Below are 27,133 nucleotides of genomic sequence, written 5' to 3'. Positions count from 1 at the left end.
AAGTACTTCCTGAACAACTATCTGTTGGGAATTGGTCTGGTGCTTTTATATATTTAAATACTAAATTCTGTACCCCAAGATCGGGTTGTCCCAAGACACATACACCAGCTTTTGTTATGCAAACATTGTTCCCCAAATTAAAACTATTGGTTAAATAAAAATGGCAACATCCAATTACCAGGGAGAAAAGAAAGAGATGGAGTTACCAGGCTGGGGGTCACAGGTAGGGACCTTTAGGAAGAGGGAGAAAGGAGAGAGAGAGACAGAGAGACAGAGAGACAGAGAGACAGAGACAGAAAGAGACAGACAGAGACAGAGAGACAGAGAAAGAGACACAGAGAGATAGAGAGAGAGGATGGAGGAAGAAGACAGAGGGAACAGGAGGTTTACATTAAATATAAGGACCAAAATAAAATAAAATAAAATAAGTAAATATAAGGACCAGGAGCACGTGCCTGAGTTAAATGAACCCTGAGGACAGGTTGGTGGAGCAGAAACAACCCAGGAAGACTCACACAGAAAGTGTTTGGAGAGCACAGCTGGGGGAGTAGCCAGCCTAGCGAACAGAAATTAAAGTAGGGCTAATTCCCCAGTAATTGCACAAGAGCCTTCTAAATCTATAGGACTCTGACTTGATTATTGGGGAGCTGGCTTGGTCATATTAATAATTAATAGAGTTTATTTAAAAGCCATTTTACACCTATTTCATGTTCGGAAGCTCGGGTTGGGGAAACGACCTGGTTTGTTTGATGTGATAGTTGATAATGATTATCACCTAGGACAGGATCTAGAATCCCCTGGGAGACAAGCCTTGGGCCCTGTTTCTGAGGACATCATTAAATGAGGCTAATTGAAGTGGGAAGACCTCATCCTGAAAGCAAGAGGCACCAGCCCATGGGCTAGGGTCCTGGACTATCTAAAAAACCCAAAGTAAGCTGAATATGAACCTCTCTCTCTCTCTCTGTATATGTGTGTGTTTATGTGTGCGTGTTTGTATGTGTGTATATGTGTGTGTACTTATGTATGTTTGTATGTGTGTATTTGTATGTGTGTGAATACATGTGTGTATGTGTGGTTGTATGTGTGTATGTATGTGGTTATGTGTGTATATTCATGTGTACATGTATGTATTGTGTGTTTATACATGTGTATGTGTGTGTAGATACATGTGTGTATGCATGTTTGTGTGTGTGGTTGTGTGTGGTTATGTGTGTGCATTATGTGTTTGTACATGTGTATATGTGTGTATATATGTGTTTATACATGTGTATATGTGTGTGTGAATACATGTGTGCATGTATGTTTGTATATGTATGTGTTTGTGTGTGGTTATGTATGTGTAATATGTGTGTTTGTGTGTGATTGTGTGTGTGTAGTTATGTGTGTGAATGTATATTTGTATGTGTTGGTACTCTGTCTAAACTCCACCGCCACAATTCTTGGCAGCAGCCAGGTATACTCCTCCCCACAGTTACCTGGCAATAGCCAGGGAGGCATGGCTACAAAAGGGGCTACTTGGCCCCTCCTCTCTCTCTCTCTCTCTCTCTCTCTCTCTCTCTCTCTCTCTCTCTCTCTCTCTCTCTCTCTCTCTCTCTCTCTCTCTCTTATGTACTTGCCTCTCTCTTACCTCTTGCCCCCTTGCTCCTTATTCCCTTCCCCGCTCTCTCCACGTGGCCATAGCTAGGCCCTACCTCTCGACTCTCTACTTCTCTCTGCCTTTCTCTGCCTCTGCTACACTCAGGGGGGAAGGAATGCCTTGGCATGGGCCTACTGAGGCATCCCCTCCCCCCACACCATGCCAGAGCATATTCTTATAGCTCTTTCTCTTTTTATGGTCACAACATTGGTGCATCGTGACTTGGATCTAGAAACTCTGCAGGTTTGCAGCCCACCTTAGCCACAACAAGAGATCCATGCTTGCTAACCCAGATCTGGTAAGCTCTCATTTCCCTTTGGTCAGAGTGACCATCTGCATGGTCCCAGAGGAAATTTCTTGAATTCAGAGCTACCCCTCGTTTTAAGACCCTTTCCCTTGGGTGAGATTTCTCTCTCCTCTTTCTCGAGGCTGAGAATTTCAGCAGGGCCTGAAAAACTGCTCTGACTCAATAGCACCAGCTCTGAGAGTTGCAGTTCTTTTCTCTCAGCTGAGAATTCCAGACCAGGTCTGGAAGCCCCCCACATGACTTGCCCTTGGATCAGTCTGCTATAGTTTGGCAGGGGAAGGTGGAGTTGCTCCTCAAGCCTTCCCCCCTCCCTTTTCTTTCCTTCCCTTTATAATAACAAGAACGGAGATATGTTGGCATCAGGACCTCCCAAACCTATGACATCACATAGGTCACAGTGCAACCTACAGACCTGTTACCAAGACAACAGCTACCATATTCCCAGAATCCACTTGGCTCACCTCCCACCTTTGCCTGCATTATGCCATTTTCCAAATAAATAAGGGGAATGCCCCTTCCTCTTTTCTCTTCCCCTACTTCTCTTTCTGCCACCACCTCCCTCCCCCTTCTCCCAATAACCCTCTTACATATGGAACTGTTTGGGTCAGTGTGCTGTGTTCAGATGCGAGTCACGGTTTTAACACATCAGTATGTGTGTGTTTGTATGTGTCTATGTGTGTATGTGTTCTAGTCTTCCTCTACCATGGATTCCTTCATATCTAACCTTGATGATCTCTTTCCTATATTGTCCTTTCCTGTCACTTGATGGCTTTCCCCCCTCAGCATCTAACCTTGACTCTACCCACCCACCCTCTCAGACACAACTGAACCTGCTCCTAGGCAGGCCTCCTCTTCTCCGCCCAGTACTGACTTCACTCTTACTTCAGGACTCGGAGGTCCTTGGGTACAGAATGTGCTCAACTCCAGTCAGGGATGAACTCGGACAATGGCAGCCCTGACCCTGACAGCTGGAGTGGGACACCAGAGGAGGGTGGAATTGACCCTCAAGCCCCAGAGCCAAGCTAAAGCTCAACGTGAGACTCAGTCCTGTGATTACCAATGGTGTGGTACACGCGGTTAACCCCAGCGTGTGAGAGGCAGAAGCAAATGGATCTCTCTGAGTCTGAGGCCAGCCAGCTCTACATGGTATTTCCATGCCAGCCAGGGCTACAAAGTGAGACCCACACCTCCACTGCAAACAAACAAACGAACAAACCTGTCTTTCTATTTATGTGTGTGGACAAATGTGTGTGCAGAGTTCAGAGGTCAACATTAGAAGTCTTCCTCAATCACTCTCTACCTTACCTGAGGCAAGATCTTACTAAATCTAGAACTGCCTGAGGCAGCTTGCTGGCAAGCCCCAGAGATCCCCCTGTCTCTGTCTCCCCAGTGCTGGGGCAACGGGCTCATGCTGCCAAGCCCAGCGTTTTATGGGGGTGCTGGGCATTTGAACATAGGCCCTCACATTGTACAGCAAGCATTTTATCAACCATACCAACCCTGTCTTCAATAAGGTGTAAACCCTGCTACCAAGCAAGGCAGCAGAAACCCCGAGGTCCTCAGAAAATCTGTTAAGGTAGAACAGAGGATGGGGGGGGGGGGAGAAATATGTTTATTCTGCTATGATTCTTTCCGAAGATGGTGGCTTTGCAAGCCCCTTCATGCACCGTGACTGGAGGCCTGCTAGCTGCCCTTGAGGCTCTCCATGCCCCTTTACATCTATCAGAACCTGACTCCTCCTCCATCTCCTGATAGTATTGTTCATGAGGTCCAGAGAATATAAGCACACCATATATCTCTGAGAAGCAATGAGAGGGTATGGCTCTGGTCATATGGTTAGCCCTGCTCTCAAATCAACCTCGGGTGGGATATGTGTCCAAGCTAGCCCCTGATTAAATAGGAGCTGCACCTGCTCTGACCTCAAAGCCAGCAGAAAAGAATCCTGAAGGACCATGGATGCTCTCATGGAGGAGGTGATCTACCCCCCACAGGGATGCCTGCAGATGCACACCACTGCAAGACAACCCCCTCACCTGTGCTCTCCTATGATATCTGACTGATTTGCACACTTAGCTAATGGTTCTTCTGATGGACCTGGTGAATGGTATATATGCCCAGAGCCTTCTTGCCTCCCACCCTGGAGATAGCTGCTCCCTCTGTTGTGTGAGGGATATGTTTCAAATAGACTTCATGTATGTATACATGTTTATATATGCAGATGCATGTGTGGACATATGTGTATGGAGGCCAGAGGGCAAATTTGGCTGTCACTATTCAGGTGTCATCCACCTTGTTATTTGAAACAGTATGTCTCAATGGTCTCCAGCTTACCAAGTACGCTACACTGTCCGGCTAGTGGGTCCTCAAGACCTGCCTGTCAGCACTGACATACAAGCACACACCATCACACTGGCTTTTTATATGTGGGTTCTAGGGGATCAAACTCTGGTCTTCACACTCTCTTGCTGTGCTAGTTAGTTTCAACTTGATACAACATGGGAAGACGGAACTTTAACTATGAAATTGCCTCTACCAGATTGGTCTCTGGGCACATTTATGAGGGATTACCTTAATTCATGATTATCCTGGGAGGTCCCAGCCCACCATGGGGGATGAAAGCTGTGGGTGGATGGCCTTGGTTGTGTGAGGCCATAAAAAGCATTCACCATTCCTCATGGTCTCTGCTGTACTTCCTGCCTCCGGTTTCTTGCCCCAGCTCCCTTCAGCAATGAACACTGACCTGCAAGTGTAAGCTGAAATAAACCCCCTTCACCCAAGATGCCTTTGTTTATGGTATTTATCAGCCTCAGAGAGAAATTAATACCAGAGACTGGGCTATTGCTGTGATGGGCTTGACCGTGTTGTTTATTGGGAGGATTGTGGAAGGAGTTTGAAACTTGGGCTAGAAAGAGCCATCGAGTGTGCAGTGTTGTGTTAAGGATATTGTGTGTTCCTCTTCCCAGAAAACTGATATGCCAGAGAGCAAAAGCTATGACTTTTTCCCATGCTGACTCCATGGTAGAATAGCAAGCTCTGAATGCTTAAGTGAGAAACTATGTCTTTTCCCACATAGACACAATCACCACACCCAAGGGAAAGCCAGGCTAGGCCATGGCTGGGGTGAAGACACATTCCTCGATGTCTAGGCTACATGGCTCAGGAAGGAGGCCATGAGGCTGGCCCTCTAGGTCAGAGCTACTGCAGAAAGGATAAGGTTTGATCTCATAAGCCTTAAAAAGTGGGGTATTAAGCAACAGCATGGTCAGTTCAGTGTGTTAGCAAGGAACCTTCTCCCACCTCAGCCCTCAGCCTGACAGAATCTCAAGCCAGTCTCTGTGTGACTTTCATTCAGAGCAAAGATGACACCTGGACACTCTGGCCATGACTGAAGACTGTATATCACAAAGGGGAAGAAAAGGAAAGGAATAGAAAGAAGGAAGAAGGAACCAGCAGACTTGATTTGGAAACAACAGGACCTTATTTCCACCTTTGCTGTTGAAGACCCCACCTGGGAGCAAGGGAATGCCCTGGGAACCTTGTACCGCTGCTGATACCACAGTGGTCCAGCCTGCAGCAGCCCCAAAACAATTTCCAGAGAGTTAGAAACTGGAAGGGGCACTAACAAGAGCCTGAGCAGACTGTGAGTGAGCCAGAGCTAATGAAAGCCTTCTCTTGGAATACCATTCCCCCACCCCACCCAACCCCACCCCTGCAGTTTCTGTTTATTGGGAGATGCTGAAATGGAGAGATGGGGTCGTCTGGAGCCTGGATGTGGAGGAGTCTGCATGTGTGGGAGCCCCCTCCCTCCTCCCTCTTCTAGCCACAAGGCAGTCTGGAATGTCCCTCTGGCCTTGCAAGGACACACTCTGCCACTACCCTTCCAGTCTAATCCCTCAGAACAGGGGCTACTAGTTATCTTTTTTAAAAAAAAAAAAAGTTTTTATTTTGTAGTTTTAATCATGTGTATGTGTGCATGACTCTTTGTGGATGTGTGCAAGTGAATTCAGACACTGACATTGTGGGTGCTTGTGAGTGACCTGATGTCAGTGCCGGGAATTGAACTTGGGCCCGTTGCAAGAGCAGTACACATTCTTGACCTCTGAGCTGTCTCTCCAGCCACCCCCTGAACATCTGTGTCACAGCCAGGCACCCTGTTTTATTTTGTTTCAATGAAAGATATGGCTGACTTTTAGCATGGATAAAAATGTAGCCAGGGTTGGGCTGCATTTCAGCTGGGGGAAGCTAAGTCCTGAAGGACTCTGAGTCAAGCCCTAGCTAGGTTTCCTTAAGGGTGGGTATGAGCTGGCCACAGTGAATACTGTCTGGGGGCATGATGTCTGAGGTCCCTTGGCACTGGCTATGTGACTGGAGGACTCTGAGCCTGCTGATGGAGTCAGGATTCTGACCTTTTGTGGCTCCACTGCACCTGTCTCCTGGCCTGCTATGACCCAACCATGAAAAACATGGGGGTTCTATAAGGGGAGTGCAGTGGGGGTGGGGAGCAACTCTGCTGAACTGGTCCCCTTCCAGGGTCTGGCCTGACAGTGGACATAGAGGAAAGAACCAATGACCATTGGTTTGACACCTGAATGTTGTCATTGGCACCTTCTTGGGCTGAGCTTTTGCCATGCCCCGGTTTTGTACGTTTGATGTTCATTGTACCAGCGAAAGCGGGTGAGATCTAGTGGTAAAGCAGATGACCTCCCCCCAGCTGTGCTGGGATCTCTATACAGCCATCGTCTGCTGGCTCCTCTCTACCCAGAACTACCCAGCTGAGGCCAGCACTCCCAAAGAAGAGAGGCAATCATAAAAGAATTCTGTTAAGACCTGCACCCAAAGAGTATAGGTTTTACTATATAGTAATGATCATTATGCTATATAGTAACAGGTCATTAATATATAGTATTGATTGATACTGATTATCAACTTAACAGGATCAAAATCATGGATGAGAGGAGACACTTCTGGGCATATCTGAGGGATTGCCTAGATCAAGTTCACTGATATGGGAAGACTCACCACGAACGTGGGCAGCACCACTCTCTGGGCTGGGGTCCTGAACTGCACAGAAAAGGGGATGTGAGCTGTGCACCAGCTCACACCGTTCCCTGCTTGCTGACTGTGGATGAGATATGACCCACACTCCTCAAGTTCCTGCGGCTGTGGTGTCTTCACCATCATGTACTGTATCCACACAAACTGTGGGCCTAAATACACTCTCTCATCTTCAAGTTGTTTTTAATGTCACAGCCATGAGAGAAAAATAAGCTTCCACGTTAGTGTGTGAGGCAGGTGGGAGCCGTGACTGTCACACACAGCCAGGCCCATCACACCACCTGAGCTCCTGGGCTACATCGTTTGTTACCACGTCACTGTGGCACGAAATTCTATGAAGACAGACGTGCTTATCTTCTACCAAGCACCCGGAAGGCTGTGACCCCAAGGCTTGAGCAGCGCCAAGCTTGAAGCAGGTGTTAGAGATTCATAGGGACTGATTCCGGGAGCCTTGAGGGACTGGAGAGAGATGCTGGTATAGATCACGGGTACCGGATGCAGCAGAGCCATGCTCGTGCTGGCACGGACAGTGGAAGAAAACACAGAGTATGTCAAACTTCAGTTCACAGGAGGAAAGCCAGAGTGGGAGGTAGGGGGTGGGACTTGCGGGGGCGGGGGGGTCACTGGGTAGGGCTCCAGGCAGCCTGGGAGCCAAGGGGCTGGGCTGATGCAAAGGAGACCGCCCAAGCTGGAAGGCGCCAGTCTCCAGGGTGACACTGGTCTCAAAGAGAGAGGACAGAATGGGCTTTTGTGCGCAGTAGATGAGGTTGCGGGGAGGTTGTCCCAGGAGAGAGACAGTAGAGGAAGGAATGAAAGGGACCGTGAAACATGGCGGAGATGCCCACTTTGTAAGCTTGCTAGGCAACAAATAGCTTCGATTTTAGGCGGCCTAGACAAGGAGACTGTACGCTCTGAATAGGAACCTGACTGAAGGTGGGGGTGGGCTGGGGGGTCGGAACCTGAGGAGACATGCCCAGTTCAGTGCGGAGAAGGCCTTGCTGCATCTGTCTAATGGAGCATGGTGAAAGTTTGCTGGCAAGCCAAGCAGTACGGTTCCCATAGCAGAGTCTTGTCCCTTCTTCTCAAGGGTCATGAGGACAGCAATGTCAAACGGAAGAATAAACAGAAAGATGCGGGGTGTGGTCTTCAGGGCCTCAGTTATACCATCGCAATAGCATCCCTAGGCTGGGTATTCTATTCCCACGTGAGGGCAGACCCGCCATGAACAAGTGTCAGCGGCTCAGCTCTCTGGCTAGACCTGGCCACATGCATGTGCCCATGCTTCAGGGTTGGGTCCAGAGGAGGACAACGACATTCTGATGGCTTGAAAGCATGAGTGGGGTGTTCCTGTGAAGGGAAAACACTGCAACCCGGGGTGTCTGTGCATGTTAGCCCTAACATAAGGCCTGCTATCTGAAAGGGGGCACAGAAAGGGGTGTGGAAATCTAAGGGGGCTGTGAAAATCTCCATGATGTCTCACAGTCAAGCTCAGATTAGGCCGATGATGTGTGCGAAGTCAGCCTCTGTGGAATGGGGGTCTCGAGTCTCCTATGTCTAGGGTATTACAGGGACTGAGCACTTCCCTGCAAAGAGCAGGCCCTGTCCCAGAAGGGGGCCTGGGCAGGAGATGGGAAGCAAACCCATGCAAGATTCTCCCCACCATCTCTGCTTCTGTGATCACTTCCCCGAAACATGACGGGACCCCAATCACCCTATTTGAACATTCCCCAGGCACAAATGGCCAGCAAGGCGGATGTTGGGCCCCTGTGTCTGGGAGCCAGGCCAAGGCTGCTCTTAGCAACAGGGTATTCAAGGGCAAATTGTGCTCACAATTCAGGGTGTGTGTGTGGCTGTTTGCCATGGAGACTGTGTGCCTATATGAGGAGCCTTTACAAAAGGACATTGAGGGTGTGTGTGTGTGTGTGTGTGTGTGTGTGTGACATTTGCCTGTGCATAATTCACCTCTGCTCACACACAAGATAGCAGGGCTTATATAGAACAAAGCGCTGAATGGAGCCAAATCACAAATCAGCTGCCACTGGCATCAGGAAAGCAAGAGAAAAGCTGGGAGTTGCTGCACAGTGTGCATTTGTGTCCCTGAGAACCAGTTTTCCCACAGAGAACTAGCCGTTTTCAACGGAGGAAATGATGGAGCAGACACGTGCGTGCGCATCTTCAAGAATCTCTTCTTGTTCTGCAATGAAGAAATGATCCAGGTGGGTGCGCTGTGGCTGCCGAGGATATCTTGGCCTCTTGCAGGTCTTGTGTGTACAGATCCATGTATGGCTGTCCCGACATGCTGGCTGCAGGATCTGCAGAGACAGGACATGCAAACACTGGGCAGCCCAGTGACCATCTGATAGATAGTTTTCTCAGGGCCCAGATAAGTATTGCCCGCTGTAAGCTAGGCACAGATTGGGGGCATAAGCCAGTTGGCAGTCCATTGTATAGATGAGGAAAGGAGACTCAGCGGTCCCTCTCTCTTCAGCCTATGAATGGCAGTGTCAGGGCTTGACATGTACAAGGAAAGGATCCAGCTGTGTCCTGAATCTACTGGACTTGTGGGTGGGCCTTTGCAGGTGAAACTTAACCAGAGGGGCCTTGTTATGCTTGTGAAGGCTCAACTGAGACTGAACAGCTAGAGAAAAAAATCTCCTAAGTTCCTCAGCCCCACCTCCCAGCCTTTAAAAGTCAACCTTGTAGAATCAAGAGAACAGAAAGACCCAGCCAGTGTTTGTGTTCAACCCTAAGTCCCCGTGGCCTTGGAGAAAGTCCAGCCTGGCAGTGGGCTTCTCTGATGTGGCCAATGCCTCAGAGCCTGCCCCCCACCCCCACCCCAGAGGCTGGAGAACAAATGTGAGCGAGTCACTGAAAAGCTGGACCTCTGGGCTTGATTGTCCTGAGGCCCCAGCTTGGCCATTCTTCCCAAGAATTGTACCCTAATGTTTGGCACCAAGGAATACTGTTTGATCTAAGTCCAGACAGCCAGAATAAGACAGAGCCAAGACTCAAAGCACAGCTATGCCCCCCAACGGCCGTACTTGGTGTTTGAGGTGGAGAAAAGGGAGACCTAGCCCATCACTGGGAGTCACCAGGCAGAGACATCAGCAGTGAACTCAGGACAGAACTAAGGAGAATCCTGCTTGGCTCAATCCACAGATATCATCCAGAAGGGAGGTGACAGCAACTGGTCCCTACTCTAGCAGGAGAGGGTTTCAGCCCCCACACAGGCAGACTGCACAGCCAGCTCAGACCATGGCAGCCTAAGTTGGAACATCCTCTTGGTCTTTGACAACAAAGCTCAGCTACTATTTGAATAGGAAAGCCTATACCATCAATCTACCAAAGGTCTGCTCCAAGCTGGCTGCCAACCAGTTCCTACTAAGATGTTACCAGCTGGTCCAATACAATAGTTCTGATCCTGTGGGGCGCTACATGGGTTTCAGGACACAAGGGTTCCAGGCCACCTCATTCCAACAGCCTCCCTTCCCTTTTCTGCCCCACCCTAACCCATCTCATCCCATCTCATCCTGTCTCATCCTGTCCCATCCCACCCCATCGTGTCCCCCTTCTACCCTTCTTCTCTTTTCTTCCCAACATATCCCTAGTTATAATCCTAGATACTGAATTCCCCTCCATACTTTCCCAAACTCAGTGAGCAATGCAGGTTTTTTGTTGAGATTGTATCTGTGGGGGGACCAGTGACATCATCAACTGTGTTAACTAGCCAGGTTCACACTTGCAGATTCTTTACAATATCTGTCTTTGTCTCTATTTCCATCTTTATCTCTGCCTCTATATCTCTTTTTCTCTCTGTCTCTTTGTCGCTTTCTCTCTTTGTCTCTCACTGTCTCCTTCTCTCTGTCTCCTCAGTGGTGAAGCCACCCATCAGTCACCTACACTCCTGTGGGTAACCCCAATTAAATTCCCTGGTTTGCCAAGCTACACTACAGTGGAATTGTTTCTGTCCAGGTCCCTGTGCTGGTCAGTCTCTTGTTAACTTTGTCATAGGCTGAGAAGAGGAAATCTCAATCAGGAAAATGTCCCCCTTCCCCAACAGGTCGGGAAGCCACTAAGCAGTATTCCTCTGTGTCTGCTTCAGGTCCTGCCTTCCCTCCATGATGGACTGTAAGCTGTGCACTGGATTAAAGCCCTTCCTCCCCATGTTGCTTTTGGTCATCGCATTTCTCATGGCAACAGAAACCTAAGTAGAACATAATGCCCTATCTGGGAAAGTAGACATTTGTTCATGGCTGAGATTAAGTTCACAGTGCTGCTGGCTTGGGCTCAGACTCAGCTCTGGTATATATATAAAAACCAGATATATATCACCTAACAGTGGTCCAGAAGTGGTCTCCTCACTTAGGGTCAGCCGGGGCCCCTTCTCAATATAGAGCTTTCTCCTCCTCTGGGAGACATCACCCATTTTTGAGCTATGTGCTCTGTTCTATGGATGCACACTGAGTTGTCAGGCAAAGGAGGAAAACAAGACACTTGGCTACCCTGTCTCACTTTGATGAGGTTTCATTACAACCAGTGGATAACTGGCCCCTCAGGACAGCAACCTGCAATAGCAGGATCTTGGCCCTTGGTACAACTATGAGGTTAGAGCAGCCTTGACTATGGGGCTCATTCCAAGCAGCTCTGCCCTGACTCATTGCGTGATTGAAGTCAGCCATGCTGGAGGGCAGTGGTGGGCATAGCCCCATGGTAGGTGTCAGGAAGTACCGAGGTTGCACAGCCCTGTGCCTGTCAACTCTCACACTCTCATGCTGACCTGTTCTGGCCTGTAATCCACAGTAGTGCAAGAGACATGTGTGTCACTGTAGGGTTTGGGACTCGTGAAGCTCAGGGTTGGTAAAGCCACAGTGTCCCTGGTATCTAGAGATGCCATGCTATAGACAGAGCAGCCTGAAGAGTCCCTTAGAGACTCCTACTTATGTATCCTGGGATTGCAACTCATACCACAGAAAATAATTTCAGGTCAGCCTGGTGGCACAGGTCTGCCATTGCAGCTACTCTTGAGGATGGGATTGCATGATCAAATGTTCAAGACCTGTCTGGGAAACCTAGCAGCTAATGAAACTGACAGTTTGTAAAAAAATTTTTGGTAATTAAATAACTCATTGTACAAAGACACAAATGAATCTGCGTCTCTAACAAAGGATACTCCTGAACCTGAGTGCAAAGACAGAGATGCACCATGTGAGTCTTGGGTATCAGAGCCACAGGGAGCCCCATCCTCCTCCCCAGGGCCTCTGCTCCTCTATTGGTTAATTTTCCTGTTGCTGTGATAAAATGCCCAGATAAAAGCAGCTTAAGGGAGAAAAGGCTGACGCTGGCTCAGAGGTCTACGGGTTCAATCTATCATGGCAGGGGAGGAAGGCTTGGAGCAGGAAGCCAACTGGTCGGTCACATTGCATCCAACCTGGAAGCAAAGTGAACAGAAAATGGACTGGAACCAGAGAACCAGATGGCCTGCTCCTAAAGACCCAGTTCCTCCAGTGAGGTGTCATACCTGCCCCTGAAGGCTCCACAACCTTTTCATATAACATCCCCAGATGGAGAACCACATGAGCCTGGGGGGACATTTCACATGCAAACCAATCTGACCAGCAGCTCACCCTTTCCTGGCTCTCATTCTCCCCTTCCCTTTCTAGATCCGAGCATAGCCTTCTAGTCCCCGCAGAAGCAGGGTGTTTGTATTGGAGTTCTTTAGAGGAACAAAAGTAAAAGAACATAAAAGGGGACTAACTAGATTGACTTACATGATATGGTCTGGGTACTTCAATAATGTGTCTCTCCCAGGAGAAGCCAAGAACCCAGAAGTTGTTTAAACCAGAAGGCAGACTATCTCTGGTCCCAATATGGCACTGAAGGCCTAGAAGATTCTTGGGAAACCACTGGTCTTCCAAATTGGAAACCCAAAGGATCTCGTGTTAATTTCTGTCAGCATGATACAAAATAGAGTCATCTGTGAAGAGGGGCTGTCAACTGAGAAACTGCCTCCATCTGCTTGGCCTATAGGGATAGTGGTGAGGCATTTTCTTGACTGCTAAATAATGGAAGCAAGCTTATATTCCTCTGTGGTTGTCAAAGCTAGCAGAGCAGGTGCAGAGAGCAAGCCAGAAAGCAGCTTCCCTCCATGATCTCTGCTTCACTTCCTGCCTCCGACTCCATCAATGACAGACCATAACCTATAAGCTGGATGAACCCTGTGGTGATTTGAACATGCTTGACCCTGGGAGTGGCACTATTACTCCTAGTAGTGGCCTTGTTAGAGTAGGTGTGGCTTTGTTGGAGGAAGTGTGTCACCATGGAAGCTAGTCTTCTCATAGCATTCTTCAGATGAAAATGTAGAACTCCCAGCTCTGCCTGGCTGCTGCCATGCTCCTGCCTTGACGATAATGGACTGAATCTCTGAACCTGTAAGCTAAACCCAATTAAATGCTGTCCTTTATGTGAGTTATGGTGTCTCTTCACAACAGTGAAACCCTAACTAAGACAGAAGTCGATACCAGGGATTGGGGGATTGCTGTGATAGGCCTGAGCACGCTTTGGTTTGGAGGAATGTTCATTTTGGGACTTTGGAAAGCAGTGGAATGGTTTAGGTGGGTTTTAGTGGGCCATCCTAGTAGGAATATGGAAGACATTGGTGCTGTGGATGGTTTGAACTCTGCAGACCTGACCCAAGACGTTTCAGCGAAGAATAATTTCAATGTGTAGCCTAGAGACTGCTTTTGTGGTATTTTGATGAGAGATGTGGCTGCTTTTTTGCCCTTGTCTGAAGAGTCTGCCTGAGGCTAAAGAGATTTATATACTTTACATATACAATGGAAGTCTCAAAAAAAAAGCTCAGCAGAGACTTTGTTCTCTGGTTTTAATCTCATGAAGAACATTTTGGTCAAGTGTAGCAAGGAAAAGTTCAAAATGTATGGTTCAAAAACTAAATAGGCACCAAGAAGTAGAATTGAGCTGAATTTCATGTTCAAGGACATTAAATGGATTAAGAGAGCAGTGACCCTGGGGCAAGCTTCCACCCAGTTAAGCTTATTGTATATGAATCTGCAGTTGATCAAGGAATAGTTATAGCTTGTTAGGCATTATTACCTGGTTATTGTTTTCATTTAGATCTTTAATCTGGAATGAGTTACAATCCAGAAATAGAGGGTATAGCTGTGATCCAGATCTTGAGGCTGGAAGACACAGGCTTTTGATCTGGATCTTGAGGAATACTGGTCATAAAAAGCTTTGGTCAGGCATGGTGGTATACACCTTTAGTCCCAGGAGACAAAGGCAAGCAGATCTCTGAGTTCAAGGACAACCTGAGACAGCAAATAATAGGTGAAGAAAAGCTTAAGTCCAGGCAGGGTGGTTCACGCCTTGAATAACAGAACTTAGGAGATAGAACCATGCAGATCTCTGAGTTCAAGGTCAATATACAGAGCAAGTTCCAGGACAACCAAGCTCAGGCAGTGAAGGATTTAATAGAACAAGAGGGCCATGTTCCAGCCCCAGCAAGCAGCAAAACTCAGCAGCTTCAGCCATGTGGCCAGAGCAAAGGACTGTTGCTTCAGTCAACAAAGCAGAAAGGACCTGGGCATCAGACCTGGAGATACAGAGTTGGGAGTTTGTCTATCTGGTTTTTGGTCTTGCTTAGGACCAGTATTTCCTCACCATGAAGTTTTGGAATGGAATGTATATCTTGTGATGTTGGAGGTAGGTGATCTGCTTTTTGATTTTGATTTTATAGTGGTTTATAATTAAGTGATTCAATGAATCTCAGAAGAGACTTTGAACTTTTAACACTGTTGAGACTATTATAGACTATGGGGACTTTTAAAGTTGGACTAAATGTATTTTAGATGACACTACAGCTAGGTATGAATCCCATAGACTCATATGTTTGAATAAGTCTATGGGGGCTAGGGAGTGGCATGATTTCAATATGTTTGACCCCAGAAGTTGCACTATTAGGAGATGTGTCCTTGTTGGAGTAGGTCTGGCCCTGTTGGAGGAAGTATGTCACTGTGGGGGTGGAATTTGAGATCCTCCTCTTAGCTGCCTGGAAGACTTTCCTCTCCTGTTTGCCTTTGGAACAAGATGTAGAACTCTCAGCTCCTCCTGCACCATGCCTGCCTAGATGCTACCATGCTTCCTGCCATGATGATAATGGACTGAATGAACCTCAGAACCTGTAAGCCAGCCCCAATTAAATGACATCCTTTATAAGAGTTACCTTTGTCACAGTGTAAGCCAGCCCCAATTAAATGACATCCTTTATAAGAGTTACCTTTGTCACAGTGTCTCTTCACAGCAATGGAAACCCTAACTAAGATAAATCCTTTCCTCCCTGTGTTGGTTTTGATCAGTGTTTTAATGACAGCAGCAAAAAAAAAAAAGCAAACTAGAACAGCTATGTTCTGCTCTTAGCAAAGGAATCCTGCTGCATCAGGAGTAGGATCAACAGGATAGATCAACTTGCCAGCAAGAAGGAAAGCAAGCAGGCAAAGCAAGAGCTTCCTTCTTCCACATCTTTTCATCTGGCCTGCCACTGGAAGATGCCACCATCAATTAGGGCAAGCCTTCCAAGGACAAGAAAATCTCTCAGCTGTGTGCTCAGCCACTCACCTTGATTCCAGATCCAATCAAGTGGACGTTTAACCATCACAGTGTGTGCAGACTGAAAGTTGCTAATTAGATGTGATCACATCCCGGTAGGTTTCACTTAGGTCTAATTTTACCCATGATAGTTCCTGATGGTTGTGTGTGTGTGTGTTGGGTTGTGTGGTGTGTTTGTATGGTGTACACGGTACATGGTGTGTGTATATGTGCATGTGTGGGTATGCTATATATAATATGTGGGTGTCTTAGTCTTTGTATTCCTGCACAAAACATCATGGCCTAGAAGCAAGTTGGGAAGGAAAGGGTTTATTCACCTTACACTTCCACATTGTTGTTCATCACCAAAGGAAGTCAGGACAGGAACTCACTCTGGGCAGGAACCTGGAGGCAGGAGCTGATGCAGAGGCCATGGAGGGATGTTACTTACTGGCTTGCTTCCCCTGGCTTGCTCAGCCTGCTTTCTGGTAGATCCCAGGACTACCAGCCCAGGGATGGCACCACCCACAATAGGCTGGGCCCTCCCCTCTTGATCACTAAAATGCCTTACAGCTGGATCTTATGGAGGCATTTTCTCAAGGGAAGCTCCTTTCTCTGTGATAGCTCCAGTTTGTGTCAAGTTGACACACAAAAGCAGCCAGTACAGTGGGGTTAATGTAATATAGGTATGGTCTGTGTGATATAAAGGAATGCTCGTGTGTGTGTGTGTGTGTGTGTGTGTGTGTGTGTGTGTGTGTGTGATGTTGTGTTCTCTATAGAGTGAGGGCTGGAGGGGAGAGGGAAAGAATATATGTTTACACCATCTAAGGAAACCCCACTGTGTGTCCTCAGTTTTGGCTGTGGCAGCTCACAGGCACCCTCTTACCACTCACCTTTGCTTGGTTTGGTGAGTCCACCTCCACCAGAGGAGATGGCAAAGCCTCCCTGGGCTGGGAGCCAGGGCAGGTGGAGGTGGGTGTGTCTGGATGTGGCTGAGCCCTGGCTGTCATGCCTGTAACTCCTTCTCTTCCATCCTGCCTAGACCTGTTCTTGGCAGAGGAGAGAACATGGGACTCTACTCACCTTCAAGATTCAAGCATGGCTCCCAGAAGCTGTTTGGCCTACCATGAAACACCAAGAGGAGGTTTGGACAAAAGGGCTATCATCCCAAATATGCACTCCCAACCCCTAAGACCTGCTAGAGACCTTTATCCATGGGTGCTTGAAAGACAGGAGGTCCCTTTGACACGAAAAGAGAATGGAATGCTCTGTTCTTTATATGTCCCTTTACTGGGTGTCCTCAAGCAGTCACCTAAACTCTCTTAATCCCTAAAACCAGGTGAAAGAGCCTCCCATGGTTAAAAGTTGAGAGGATTAAATGAGGAAAATGGGCATCTGGCAAGGTGTCTGCTGCAAGTAGCTTCCTCTCTGTGACAGTTCATATTGATTGACAGTTTGAGTGGATAGAGAATTACACAGGAAAGAAACCTCCAAGCTCGAACCTCAGGGAGTTCTTAGATTGTGGGCTAGAGTTGTACGAGCTGGGCTCCTAGACCGAATAAAAAGGAGGGCATGAGCTGAGCACCTGAAGTTACCTTCTTCCTGACTGAGGATGTAATGTGACCTGCTGTTTCACACTCCTGCTGTAATGATTCAGTGTGATCCACTGCCGCACACTCCTGCTGCAGTGATGCAGTGTGACTGCTGTCTCACACTCCTGCTGCAGTGATGCAGTGTGATCCACTGTCTCACACTCCTGCTGCAGTGATGTAGTGTGACTGCTGTCTCAGACTCCTGCTGTAATGATTTAGTGTAACCACTGCCACACACTCCTGCTGCAGTGATGCAGTGTGATCCACTGCCTCACACTCCTGCTGCAGTGATGAAGTGTGATCCATTGCCTCACACTCCTGCTGCAGTGATGCAGTGTGACTGCTGTCTCACACTCCTGCTGCAGTGATGCAGTGTGACTGCTGTCTCACACTCCTGCTGCAGTGATGCAGTGTGACTGCTGTCTCACACTCCTGCTGCAGTGATGCAGTGTGACTGCTGTCTCACACTCCTGCTGCAGTGATGCAGTGTGACTGCTGTCTCACACTCCTGCTGCAGTGATGCAGTGTGACTGCTGTCTCACACTCCTGCTGCAGTGATGCAGTGTGATCCACTGCCTCACACTCCTGCTGCAGTGATGCAGTGTAACCTGCTGCCTCATGGTCCTGCTGCTGTGACTTTCTGCCATGATGCACTATACTCTCAAAGTGTGAGCCAGAATAAACCCTCCTTTGTGTTGGTTCAGGTCAGGTGTTTGATCACAGCAAAGGAAAGTGTAAATGATTGTTCTTTTCCCTGGAATGTGGAGCTCTGGGGTAAGATGAAACCAGGCCTTTGCCTGGAAAGTAGACAGAGGATTTTGCATAGGGGTTCCAATTTCTCCACAATCTCACCAACACTATTCATTTTCTTCCTTTCCTTTCCTTTCCTTTCCTTTCCTTTCCTTTCCTTTCCTTTCCTTTCCTTTCCTTTCCTTTCCTTTCCTTCCCTTCCCTTCCCTTCCCTTCCCTTCCCTTCCCTTCCCTTCCCTTCCCTTCCCTTCCCTTCCCTTCCCTTTCCTTTCCTTTCCTTTCCTTTCCTTTCCTTTCCTTTCCTTTCCTTTCCTTTCCTTTCCTTTCCTTTCCTTCTTTGTGTGTGTGTGCATGCTCATGCATGTATGTTTGTGTGCATGTGCATGCCTGTGTGTGTGTGTGTGTGTGTGTGTGTGTGTGTGTGTGTGTGTGTTAATTGCAGCCATCCCCCTGGCTGTGAAGCAGTACTCTATTTCAGAAGCTTCAGTTTCTAGGTGATAAATAGCATTGTCCATCTTTTTGTGTACTTCAGATACTTTAATACCTTCTTAGGAGACATGTCTATTTTCTTTTCTTGCTTTTCAGCTGTTTATTTCTTTGCTAGTTTTTGGATGGAACTGTGTGATTGTATTGTAAAGTTGTGAGAGTTTGAGAAGTCTGTGCTCCGAAAGTACAGCACACAGCAGACACCTGGGTTGCTTTTCACTATATCAGGTGACTATGTTGAGACATTAATGCTTTAGTTTTAATGAAGCTCAGCTTATCCAATATTTCTTTTGTTGTCTGTGCTTTTGGGGTAATGGCTGAAAGTGGCCATTAAACCAAATATCATGTAATTCCCACTGTATTTCTTTCTAGGCATAAACTAAATGACTTATATTTAGGCAATGAGTTCATTTTTTATGTCCTTTCTCCCATTTGCCCCTGTCCTTATTCTATCACGTGTGTCCCTGGCTTTGTACTTTCATAAATGAGACCTCCCCGGGAGTTCTTTGGGAGTGCAATGCACCTCCTCGGAGGTCATACTTTGTACCCTGTCTTTACAGATCCACTAGACTTGAGCCCCATAATTCTAGAAACTAAGTGGGATGGTGGGTGTGTTTGTTCCTTCATTGCTGTGACAAAATGCCCCAGCTAAAGAGATCCAAGAGAAGTGTTTCTCTTGGCTCCCAGAGTATGTACTCTATCATGGCAGGGAGACCACAGCAACATGAATGTGAAGCAGCTGGTCATGTTGCATCCACAGCCAATCAGGAGAGAGCTGTGAACCTTCCTACCCTGTTAGCTTTCTCCTCTTAATCATTCCATTCCCTCGTGGGTTGCACTGACTACCGTGAAATTGGATCTTTCTATCTCTATAATCATAATCTAGAGACTCCCTCACAGGTGAACTGAGAGGCTAGCCTTATCTAAATAATCTCTCACAGGTGTGCTCCTAGGTTTGTCTTCTGGGTGATTCTGAGTCCTACCAAGTTGACAATTAATATTAACCATCACACTGAGCATGGATTTTGAAGAAAATCAGTGCTGTCTTGCGTGACAACTTGGGGAAGACAGCACCTATTTCTTGGGACAGCAAACTCCCTCAGATGGGATGAAACACCTACTGTCTCTGCGGAGGTGATAGTCAGTGCTCAAACCTCCTCTCAGGGGTGTTTCATGTAAAGACAAGCAGAGCTTCCAGGAGCCATGTTTGAATCTTGAAAGTGGATAGAATCCCAGGCACTGTGTGTGTGTGTGTGTGTGTGTGTGTGTGTGTGCGCGTGTGCGCGCGCGTGTACAGGGAACAGATCTAAGCAGGATCTAATGGAAGGAGCCACAGGCACGGCAGTCAGCCAGGGTGTGTCCACCTCCAGAGACACCCACGTCCACTTGCCCCAGCTTCTGGGCTGTGGAGGCGTTGCCAGCTGTACTGGTGAAGTCAGTCCCACATCACACCAAGCAAGGGTGAGGAGTGAGAGGATCCCTCAGAGCTGCCACAGCAAAGACTGAAAACACACAGTAGGACTTCCTTGGAACTCATCAATTGGCCATCCAGTGAGTTCTTGGGATGTATCTTTCTCTTTCTCATCTCCCCCAGGGTTGAGATTATAGACATCTGCTATCATGCCTAGCTTTTGTCTGGGTGCCAGGGATCTGAATGCCAGTCCTCCTGGTTGCCTGGCAGGCACTTTACCAAGCAAGCCACCGCCCATGCCCCAGTTAACCTATATTCTGTATCTTGGGAAAGAGCTGGTCCTCCCTCTCTTCATTACTAAGTAATGATTTATCTCCAGTTTTTCTCCTAAGTGTCTTGTGGACTTTAGCTCTGATGTGTGTCATTAATCTAGAGTTTTTTTTTTTTTTTTTTTTTTGCACATGGTGTAAGATGGAGGATTCAAATTAATTCATTTCAGCATGAACATTAAGCTGTCTCTGTATGAATTGTTGGAGAAATTGAATAGACTTGTTCCTCTCATTGAAAGCCATCTGACCATAGTCATAAAAGTTTTTATTCAGGAATCTCAGTTTATTTCACTGATCTACATGTCTAACTTCTATCAAGTCTGAGGAGTGATTTTTTTTTCTGATAACTTTACTGAATATAAAGATCACATAAGGTATTTCGGCTTCTAAACACTAAGTCTTCTAATCCATGAGAGTGGATTGCTTCTAATTGTTCAATATTCTCAAGAGTCTACAACAGTATTTTATAGTTTATAATGCATATGTCTTTCACCTCCTTACAAGTCAGAGGGACACTGACCTGGCTCTCATTGTATTATTAACTTAACTTCCTTGCACTTTGAGAATGGTGATTTAAAACTAGAAATAAACCAAACAAAAAAGAAAGTGCAAGGGAGAGTTACTTAGCCTCAACCTTCAACCTGACATAGTCTAAAACTCTTTGAGGGAGCCTCAACTGAGAGTTTGACTCAATCAGACTGGCCTGTGGGCATGCATATAAGGCATTTCCTTGATGGCTGATTGGTATAGGGGGACCCAGCTCACTGTGGACAGTGCATCCCTAGACAGGGGTCCTAGGCTAAATCAGAAAGGTATCTAAGCAGAGTTAGGAAGCAAGCCAGTAAGCAGCATTTCTCCATGGTTTCTGCTTCAGTTCTTTCTTGACCTCCTGACCTCATAACTCAAAGAAATGATTTCCTTGCATGAGTTGCTTTTGGTTAGAATATTTATCTCAGCGACAGAGAAAAAAATACTACAGAAATTACTACCAGAAGTGGGGGTTGTTGCAGCAACAGACCTAATCATGTTTTTAACCTTTTGAAAGATTGTCATGTGTTTGAAACTCTGAGCAAGAAAAGATATTGAGTGCTCAAGCTTACGTGGATGCTCTAACCAGGCGTTGGGAAGATAATAATGGTATGAGAAATGCAGAGAATATAGGTGTGACTTGTGACATTTAAGAAGAAAGTAAATACTCAATACTTAAAGTATTTGAATTAGAAGTCTCTGGTTGAGTTGAGCATGCTGGTGCACACCTTGAACTCCAGTACTTGGGAGATGGAGGATGTCTGTGACTTTAAGACCAGCCTGGTCTACACCACAAGGTTCAAGCCAGCCAGGGCTACACAGTGAGACCCTGCCACAAAATAAATAAATAAGTAAATAGAAAAATAAAAATGTAAAAAAAAATCCATGATTGCTAGTTATCTGGGGCTGAAAAACCAGCTGTGATTTTTAAGAGATCAGCATCATTGAGGCAAAAATATCTGAGAAATAAAGGTAAAACCTTAATTTTAGGGGAAACTCCAAGATATTGGACGTACCACAACCATAGGCAGTCTGTCAAGGACAGCAATGGGTATGCAGTGGAAGAGACTTTGAAATTCCAAAGTGTGGATTTAAAAAAATATATTATGGAAGTTTTAAAGCTAACAATGTTTTATAAAGTCTTGGAGATAGACACAAAGGAAAGGCTATGTTTTCATAGTGATGTGTTTATGTGTCAAATTGACAAGGAGTCAAATGTTTTGGTTAGTTTAGCAATCTCAGCCCTTGGGAGATGGAGGCTTTCTAGAGATAGAGGAGATCAGGAACTCAAGGCCATCCTGAAATACACAAGGAATTTGAGGCCAGCCTGGTCTACATGAACCTGCATGTGACACTATCCCCAGGGAGAAGTGGATCAATGTCTACTCACCCCAGATAGATAATTGAAAACAGAACAAAGTAATCATTCCATAAACTCTAACTCCGTGAATCAAGGAGTTTATTGGGGTTGCTTGAAGGATTGTGAATGAAGAGTTACTTACAAGTCACAGAAGTGACTCAAAGACAGCATCACTGAAGCTCACCCCTGCATGCGTGACAGCTCGTGACAACTGGAAACCTGGGGTTCACAGCACGTCATGCAGACAGACAAGGTCAGAGAGGTTCTTTAGCTGTCCTTGCTGCTTATAAAACCTTGCGGCAGGGGTGGAGACTTCCTGAATTTTTGAAGTTGCTCATAATCCTTCTTTTAGAACTTTCTGGGCTTTCTTGAGCTTCCCTCTAGGGTGGAATGCTTCAATTCTAAGGAAATAGCTGCAGGGTAGACTCTGCATCCTTAATAAAGGAAATAAAGAATATGACATTATTTGATATGCACACTAGAATTTTTGAATGTGAATAGTCCTTATAGGCTCATATATTTGAGTGCTTGGTCCCTGGTTAGTGGAATTGATTGGGAAGGATTAAGAGGTGTGGCCTTGTTGGGGCAGATGCATCACTCAAGTGGCCTTGAGGTTTCAAAGGTGCACTCTAGGCCCAGTCTCTCTCTCTCTCTCTCTCTCTCTCTCTCTCTCTCTCTCTCTCTCTCTCTCTGCCTGAAGATCAGTTAAGCTTCCAGTCCCATTCCTCCCTGTTGCCACACTTCCTACTGTGATGATCATGGACTAACCATCAGAAACTGTAAGAAGCCCCCAGTTAAATGCTTTCTTTTATTTATAGCAGTTGCCTGTGGTCATGGTGTCTCTTCACAGAAAACTCTCATCACAGCAACTAATATAAATAATAATAAAATTTTAAAATAATGAAAAAAAGTGGAATTTAAATATAAAGATAACCACATAACCTGCTGTTGGGTCAAAGCTCCAGGCCAGGCTGAGAAGGAGTTGGGGGTCTTGGGACTTTGCAGTGTTTCCAGGCTGGTGTAGGCAAGATCAGTAGCAGGCAGTAGACAGAGGAACAGAGAAGAGTCTAAGTTGTCTGTCATCGTAGACCCCACAAAAACGTGGGCTGAGGGCAAGGGACATCTTTGGGAATATAGCTGTAGTGGCTATTCCTGGTTGTCAACTTGACAATATTTGGAATGAACTACAATCCGGAATTGGAAGGCTCACCAGTGACCCTTATCTGGAGGCTTGGAGATCCTTATCTGGATCTTGGTTTGAAGATCTTGAGCCATAGTGGCTATGGATTCCAGAAGATTGAATCTCCGAGTTAAGGAACACACCTTTAATCTGGGCTATGCCTTTCATCTGGGATTAAAGGTGTGGTGGAACACACCTTTAATCTGGGCTACACCTTTTGCTGGAGACAATATAAGGACATTGGAAGAAGGGAGTCTAGCTCTTGCTCTTGCTCCTTCGCCTGCTTGCTGCGTGAGACTGAGTAACTGCTAGATCCTTGGACTTCCATTCACAGCTGCGACTGAACCATTGTTGGGAATTGGGCTGCCGACTGTAAGTCATCAATAAATTCCTTTACTATTTAGAAATTATCCATAAGTTCTGTGACTCTAGAGAACCCTGACTAATACAGAAGTTGGTACCAGGAGTGGTTCTAGAGTAACAGAAGTACAAGGATGAATCTTTTAAAATACTGGAATTGGCTTGTTGATCCACCTGCACTTTCAAATATTGAAACCTCTCCAGATTCTCTCCCTCCTGGGAGCTCAGAGAATTTTGAAGACCCATGGTTGAAACTATATTCCGAACTTAAAGAAGCTAATGCCCTTGATTTTCTTAATGAATTAGGTGATTCAGTGCACAAAGCTTTCTACAAGATGGGGAAAAAATCGAAAAATGATTTTACTGGCTGGCTGCTCTTAGTATCTGTGGAAAAAATGATGAATGAAAGGAAGGAGTTGTGTGATAAAATCGAAAGGCTCCAGACACAAGTAAACGATCTAAAAGTTGCTAAGTGTGTCCTTGAGGAGAATCTTCTCTCTTGTAGCAATAGAGCTCAAGTTGCAGAAAATCAAACAGAAACTCTCATTGTAAGGTTGGCTGAACTACAGAGAAAATTCAAGTCTCAGCCTCAGAGTGTGTCGACAGTTAAAGTAAGGGCTCTAATTGGCAAAGAATGGGATCCTACAACATGGGACGGGGATGTGTGGGAAGACCATGTTGAAGCTGAGAATTTTGAATCCTCAGATTCTCAAGGGTTTGCCCCACCTGAGGAAGTAGTACCCTCAGCCCCACCTCTTGAAATAATGCCTTCCCCACATGAGGAAATTAATTTTGCAGAGTCTGCTCACGGCCCACCAATAGTTTCTTCTAGACCTGTAACCAGACTCAAAGCAAAACAGGCTCCTAGAGGGGAGGTAGAAAGTATAGTCCATGAGGAAATTCGCTACACTACTAAGGAGCTTAATGAGTTTGCTAATTCATTCAAGCAGAAACCTGGTGAATATGTGTGGGAATGGATTTTAAGGGTGTGGGATAAGGGTGGAAGGAACATAAAACTAGAGCAGGCTGAGTTTATTGACATGGGTCCTCTGAGTAGAGATTCTAGGTTTAATACGGAAGCTCGCATAGTTAAAAAAGGTGTCAAAAGTTTGTTTGAATGGTTGGCTGAGGTGTTTATCAAAAGATGGCCTACTGGAAATGACTTGGAGATGCCTGATATTCCGTGGCTTAGTGTTGATGAAGGGATTTTAAGACTTAGGGAAATTGCAATGCTAGAGTGGATATATTGTGTAAAGCATAATTGTCCACAATGGGAAGGTCCAGAAGATATGCCTTTCACCAGCTCTATAAGACGCAAATTGGTGAGAGGGGCACCAGCACATTTGAAGGGTTTTGTTCTTTCCCTTTTCCTTGTGCCAGATCTTAGCATTGGAGATGCTTCTGCTCAATTAGATGAATTAAATTCACTGGGTTTAGTTGGATCCCGAGGTAACAAGGGCCAGGTGGCAGCATTGAATCGCCGGAGACAAGGTGATCCTAGTTATTATAATGGACAGCGTAGACAAAAGAATGTTTATAATAACATACCCAGTAATGGTCAGCACAGGAGAGGTGAAATTTATAATGGCATGACTCGCTTGGACCTTTGGTACTGGCTAATCAATCATGGTGTTTCCAGGAATGAAATACATAGGAAGCCTACTGCATATTTGTTTGATCTGTATAAGCAGAAAAATTCTCAAACAAATGAAAGAAAGGCTACATTAGATCGTGGTAAACAGCAATCTCGGCCAGTGAATCAATTTCCAGACTTGAGACAGTTTGCAGATCCGGAACCCCTTGAATGAAGGGGTGGCCAGGTTCCTCTGAGGAAGGATCTTGATAAGACACTCAAAGGTTTTGCTGTTACCCTTTCTCCAGTTCTTCCCCAGAGGGACCTACGGCCTTTTACAAGGGTAACTGTACACTGGGGAAAAGGAAATAATCAGACTTTTCGGGGTCTGCTGGATACTGGTTCTGAGTTGACACTGATCCCAGGGGATCCCAAGAAACATTGTGGCCCTCCAGTTAAAGTAGGGGCTTATGGAGGGCAGGTGATTAATGGAGTTTTGACTGATGTCCGACTCACAGTAGGTCCAGTAGGTCCCCGGACACATCCTGTGGTGATTTCCCCAGTTCCAGAATGTATAATTGGGATAGATATACTCAGAAATTGGCAGAATTCTCATATTGGTTCCCTGAACTGTAGAGTGAGGGCTATTATGGTTGGAAAGGCCAAATGGAAGCCTTTAGAGTTGCCTCTGCCAAAGAAAATAGTGAATCAAAAACAGTATCGTATTCCTGGAGGAATTGCAGAAATTACTGCCACTATCAAGGACTTGAAAGATGCAGGGGTGGTGGTTCCCACCACATCTCCGTTTAACTCTCCTATCTGGCCAGTGCAGAAAACAGATGGATCATGGAGAATGACAGTTGATTACCGAAAACTAAATCAGGTAGTAACTCCAATTGCAGCTGCTGTACCAGATGTAGTTTCCTTACTTGAGCAAATTAACACATCTCCTGGCACCTGGTATGCGGCTATTGATCTGGCAAATGCCTTCTTCTCAGTACCTGTCCATAAGGACCACCAGAAGCAATTTGCTTTCAGTTGGCAAGGCCAACAGTATACCTTCACAGTTTTGCCTCAAGGATATATTAACTCTCCTGCCCTGTGTCATAATTTAGTTAGAAGGGATCTTGATCGTTTGGATCTTCCACAAAATATCACATTGGTGCACTATATTGATGACATTATGCTGATTGGACCAAGTGAGCAGGAAGTAGCAACCACTTTGGACTCATTGGTAACACATATGCGTATCAGAGGATGGGAAATAAATCCAACCAAAATTCAAGGACCATCTACCTCAGTGAAATTCTTAGGAGTCCAGTGGTGTGGGGCATGCAGAGATATTCCTTCTAAGGTGAAAGATAAGTTATTGCACCTGGCCCCTCCTACAACCAAGAAAGAAGCACAACGTTTAGTGGGTCTATTTGGATTCTGGAGACAACACATCCCTCACTTGGGTGTGTTACTTAGGCCTATTTACCAAGTGACTCGGAAAGCTGCTAGCTTTGTGTGGGGCCTGGAACAGGAGAAGGCCCTTCAACAGGTCCAGGCTGCTGTGCAGGCTGCTCTACCACTTGGACCATATGACCCAGCAGATCCGATGGTACTTGAGGTGTCTGTGGCTGATAGAGATGCTGTTTGGAGCCTCTGGCAAGCCCCTGTAGGTGAATCACAGAAAAGGCCTTTGGGATTTTGGAGCAAAGCTCTACCATCATCTGCAGACAACTATTCTCCCTTTGAAAAACAGCTCTTGGCCTGCTATTGGGCCTTAGTGGAAACTGAACGTCTGACAATAGGACACCAAGTCACTATGCGACCTGAACTACCCATCATGAGCTGGGTACTATCAGACCCTGCAAGTCATAAAGTGGGACGTGCACAGCAGCAGTCTATTATCAAATGGAAGTGGTATATACGTGATCGGGCCAGAGCAGGTCCTGAAGGCACAAGCAAGTTACATGAAGA

At 46.3% G+C, this 27,133-nt stretch overlaps 1 long non-coding RNA gene across 4 annotated transcripts; it reads left to right on the top strand.

Moving 5' to 3' along the window:
* The first annotated feature begins 7,358 nt into the window (after window positions 1–7,358).
* Gm38647 lies at window positions 7,359–17,006 on the top strand. Of its 4 annotated transcripts, XR_865332.2 has the most exons (4): window positions 7,359–7,544; window positions 9,118–9,214; window positions 15,432–15,715; window positions 16,642–17,006. It is a non-coding gene; the product is annotated as a predicted gene, 38647 (long non-coding RNA). The 4 variants fall into 4 exon arrangements; XR_865331.3 differs by lacking the exon at window positions 16,642–17,006 and having other exon boundaries at window positions 15,432–15,861; XR_865329.2 differs by lacking the exons at window positions 15,432–15,715; window positions 16,642–17,006 and adding an exon at window positions 11,101–11,166.
* The last annotated feature ends 10,127 nt before the right edge of the window (window positions 17,007–27,133 follow it).

Source organism: Mus musculus, chromosome 1 (assembly GCF_000001635.26).
Source record: "Mus musculus strain C57BL/6J chromosome 1, GRCm38.p6 C57BL/6J".
Classification (NCBI taxonomy): domain Eukaryota; kingdom Metazoa; phylum Chordata; class Mammalia; order Rodentia; family Muridae; genus Mus; species Mus musculus.
Note: the sequence above shows the minus strand (reverse complement) of the source record. Positions and strands in the feature narration are given on the sequence as shown.